The sequence below is a fragment of the Penaeus chinensis genome, chromosome 16 (assembly GCF_019202785.1).
Source record: "Penaeus chinensis breed Huanghai No. 1 chromosome 16, ASM1920278v2, whole genome shotgun sequence".
In the NCBI taxonomy this organism is placed as follows: Eukaryota; Metazoa; Arthropoda; class Malacostraca; order Decapoda; family Penaeidae; genus Penaeus; species Penaeus chinensis.
Genome location: NC_061834.1, coordinates 12217270 through 12222269, shown reverse-complemented (window position 1 = coordinate 12222269; position 5000 = coordinate 12217270). Strand labels below are relative to the sequence as shown.

The window sequence follows — 5000 nt, the reverse complement described above, 5'->3', positions numbered from 1 at the left end:
TCTTAATTTGACGATGCTGTACTAGGAAGGCCTATGAGCTCTTAGTGTGGGATCACGAAGTGGACCTAGGCTGTGGGGCTTTCTGCAATATATTTATTTTTATTTCTGGTGTTATCCTTTGTGTTTTAAGGTTATTTCGTGCTCAGATTACTGTAACTTTTTGTCTTCTGCAAGAATATCATATTTAATTTGCAGTAGCTTAGTGAGTCTGGGCTGTAAAGATTAACCGGAGGTATTGGTTAATCAGTATGGATGCACTCAGCTAGGGTTAATTGATGATGATATTCTTATAGAGGACAAAAAGTTGCAGTCATTGGTACAAGAACGAATCTGCAGCTATGAATGGTCATGCCACAAATATAGGAAAAAGATCGTGGAGAGCGCTGCTCTCAGCCTGTGGATTTGGTGCTCTTGAGTCTCAGCTCTATCATGCTACAGATACTAAGATGAAGACAATGTTTTTTGCTGTTGTGGGTGGAATCCCCATTTTTCCTCCCCTTGGGCAGTCACAGCATCTTTTATTGTTTAAAAAAAATTGTGATATGGGGTTGGCAACCTAGCCTCTGGCAAGTTGTGTATTGTAGAGAATTACCAAAGTATTTTGGAATGTATGTAAATAATTATGCAGAAATTCCCAAGACTTGTGCATATTCTTTTTTTTTTTTTTTTTGCCATACCCTTGGCACCTCTGTTAGTGCTATTTGACCTTGATGTCTAGCATATTTATTTGTTTTAACCATTAACCATTAACCATTGGCACCTCTAATACCAGAATTTATATTAGGGAGCTTTGATAGGTCTTGTAGTAGGCCAATATTCATGAAGGCCAGGGTGATAGCCCTGAGTCTGTGTGTACTTTTAATATTTGACTCAGCTGTTATCCACTAGTAATGATTGATTTGCTGAAATCCAACTTTCAGAAAAAAAAAAAATGACAACCCCAAAATTTAGGTTTCTAATACTTTGGAGCCATCATATGTGTACAAACACAAAGTAAAGTTGAAGATGGAATTAATAGTGAGATGTGTACAAACACAAAGTAAAGTTGAAGATGGAATTAATAGTGATTGCAGTGATTAATGGGAAACAAGGTAAAACTACACCTTCTTTCTTGTAATAGGGTTTTAGATTATTGTTGTCTATATCCCCTGTTTCTTCTTTTTTGGGGCCTTCTTGTTTCTTAAGTTATATCAGTTAATTTAGTTCTTTGTAGAAAAATCTTTGTATGTCTCAGTATGTAGTACTTTATTGTAGATGGTTGATCTGCACCTGTAATTCAATGATTTATATCAATATCTTTTATGTTCACTCGTCTTAAAGCATGTTTTAGTTTTGTTCTGTCGGAGTTGAATCTTGGGCAGTGTAATAGCTTATGTTCTATAGTCTCTTCTTGATCCTTGTACCATCTGCAGAAAGGGTCATTTTCCATTTTCATTCTCTGTAGGTGTAGTTTTAATCTTGTGTGTTTGGTTGTTAGTCTTGTGATGCATGTATCTAGTTTTCAGTACTTTTTTAAATTTGATTTCTTCTATGATGCAATTTAGGTCAATTTATGGGATTATTTATTTCATGCACTTTCTTTGCAGTTAGATCGGCAGTTTTGTTTCCTTTTATATTTTTATGTGATGGAATCCATTATTTTATTGTTTTTGTGTTAAGAGAAATTATATTTGTTTTTGTATGTTGTATGTTATTTGTTTATAATTAAGCAGTTTGGGCTTTTGTATTAGTTGTAGTGATGATTGTGAGTTTGTTAATATTACTGTATTATTCATTTTGTTATTTATTGCCTAAGTCAATCCATGTTTTATAGCAAATAATTCTGCATGAGTGATTTCTATTTTCGTTGGTAATTTCCAAATAGTTGTTATATTTTTCTGGATAAAAATTGCTGCTGATGTTGATTTTGGTCTTTAATCTTTGAGCTATCAGTGAAAATTAAAGTTTTTGTAATTAATGTTTATTAACTCCTGGGATTGTTTTTGAATGATAATTTAAGGATTATATTTTGTTATATTGTCCATAAAGTTTGCTTCTATGTTCTCTGAAATATCATGCCATGGGGGTATTGGGGATATGTTTGATATCATTTGGAGTTGTGTTTTTAATTGAATATATTTTTGTTTCCGTAGCTCTGTGTACTAGTGATATTTTGTCTCTTTGAGGATTATATTCTTTTATGCATTTTGCTATTTGTTGCTTTACTGGGGTTGCATTTGGTTTATTTAGAATTTTTGTTAATTGTATGCATTCAAGATCTTTATTCTATTTTTTAAAGGTGAATATTAGTTTTCTTAATTCTGTATCTTATGCTACTCTATAGATTGTTATTCCGTATTCTATATTTGGTTTTATATATATTTTATAAATTTTTATAGAGTTTCTCTGTTTGCTCCCCAGTTTAATGAAGTTAGCTTTTTCATTATATTTATTCTACGCAAGATCTTTATTTTTGAACAAAACAAAATTCTTTAATTATGTGTCTGTCTATTGTATGTAGTGCATCAGTGGCATGCATATTAGGTCTGGTTTCTATGTTTTTTTGGCATTCTTAATTGCTGTTTTTAATTCCATTAGGGATGTTTCTTTATCTATTTCATTTGTATTTCATAAATTAAATAGTCTTCCTTTTTCTAAATCTGACAGATATTTTTTGGGCTTTTTACTTAGTTTCCATATATTCTTTAAAAAAGAAATTCTAGTTTTTGTTTAATGTTTGTTAGTGGCAAATCATTTTCTATTAATTGATAAAACACTGAAGTTGTTTTCCTATTAGTTGCTTTAGAAAATTCCATATTCTAGGTGGAATTTTAAAATTTAATGTAGTACAGAACTTTTCCCATGATTTTTTTTTTGTTTGCATTATTGTAAGTCTCGCTTTTGATAATAATCTTTTGTATTCTAATTGGTTTGTTATTGTAGTTTTTTTTTTCCATTTATTAAAAGCTTTTTTTTTTTTTTTTTATGATGTCATAGCATTCTTTATTCCACCTTGGTTTATTTGGTTTGTCCTTATATTCTCGTGTTTCCAATTAAAAAAATATCTTAGAGCCGTATTTTCTATAATTCCTGTAATTTTATCAAATGATGTTAAATTACCTATTTCTCTACTATTTAGTACTCTTTGGATGTCCATCCATCATTCTTTTCTATATTACCACTTTTTTCTTTTAATAAACTATTATCTTTATGTGTGTTATCTTTTAATATTATTGGCAAGTGGTCACTATCTAGGTGAGATGCCGTTTTAATTGAATGTGGCCAAGGGTTGGTGATCCAATACTAGGTCTGGTTGATTCTTTGGCTGTTTTGGGATCAACTCAAGTTGTTTGATTTTTTGGAGTTATCATTATGATATTAATTTGACTAATTATTATACTTTCACCTTATTTATTTCCATCTAGCTTATATTGTCATTCCAATGTGGATGATGGGCATTGGTGTCCCCTATTATTAATTTTGGATCTGTGATTTGATCTGTATAGTATTGGAGTTCTTCTGTTTTTATGTCATTACATGGGTTGTATAATATTAACATGTTCAACCATTTGGTTTTGTAGTTTATCTTTATTCATAGAGTTTCCAATTTATCATTGTGTCTATCTCTGAATTTGACTTCTTTGAATTGTAGGTCATTTTTTACGCATATAGCTATACCTCCTCCGACTTGATTTAGTCTATCTTTTCTGATTATGTGTAGTTACTTAAATTAAATTTGTCTTTTTCTTTTAATAACGTTTCTGTTATGGCTATTATGCTTGGAGTTTCTTTTGTATATCAGATAATTATTTGTTTTAATATAAATATATATAAATATATATATATATAAAAATATATATATAAAATTTGTTTTCTTATTCAACATGGATCTTGTGTATAGGGTTGTTCATTTTAAAAATCGAACAGACCTTTTAGCATATTGCTAATTTCATTTATTGACTTCATTATGTTATGAATTGTTGATTTGTCATAGTTTAAGTTATTTATTATTTTTATTATCATCTTAAATACTTTTTTAGCTATCTTTGTCCAGGAAAAAAAAATCTACATTTCTTTCATTTTTATCATTTGTGTTTTCTCTGTTTATAATTGGGGTTGGTAATGACCATGTAATTGGTGAATTTAGTGTGACTTTTTGTTTGGTGTTTATTTTAGATTTGTTTTCTACTTGTTTATGTTGAGTTTGCTCATTTATGTCTGGGCATGTTGTTTGTTGTGTGTTGTTTGTAGTGCAAGCCTTGTTTTCTTTGGAGTTTGTTTTTTTGGCTTGTTTGGGGTTCTTTGGCTAAGCTTAAAGTGAGGCTTTCTGGTTCTGTTAATTTCCGTGCATATGTTTGCATTCTGTTATCTTCTATAGGTTGAGATGATGTGTTTACTGATGATGTTTATTTCTTGTGCTAATTTGCGCACTTTACATTCTTTTGTATTTGGTAAATAGTTTTCATCACAGTAGAAAACAGTTATTACTTCTATTATTTAATTTGATTCATATCCTAGTGTTCTTATATTCTCTTTAATGTTTTCTATAATCAAATCAGTCTTGACTGGGTATATTGTTCCATAGCAACAGTTTGTGTATCAATTTGAAGTTGGTTGTTTGCACATTATTTCCCATTCTCCTAGTTTATTTATTTCTTTTAATGGTCTTAATTTGGATATGTTTCTGATTTCAAATCTGAGGTCTTTACCTGCTCCTAGTACTCTTAGGGAATCTTCAACTATGTATTACTGAAATTCTGATTTGTTTAGAGCTTTGGTTAATTTTAATGGTTTGTTGAAATTAGTGGTGGCAGAGCCATCTTTTAATTGGATAAGTACTACAGAATTTTCATTTCCTGCTTGTTGTTGGTTGGGTGGGTGCTTCATGCTCGGGGTGATGTGAAGAGATGGTGTGGTAGCCTAGTTAGCGTTAAGTGCTGGCATGCCTTCCCGCTTTCAGCTGCCACCGCTGGCTAGCCTGGTGCGAAAAAGGGAGCAGCTATGCATAAGACTCCCCTGCC

The 5000-nt window shown here is 31.0% G+C and overlaps 1 protein-coding gene across 2 annotated transcripts in view; it reads left to right on the top strand.

The window, feature by feature from the left end:
• LOC125033460 (poly(A)-specific ribonuclease PARN-like) overlaps positions 1-5000 on the top strand; it is a gene marked incomplete in the record, with an annotated part of 29659 nt that overhangs the window by 539 nt on the left and 24120 nt on the right.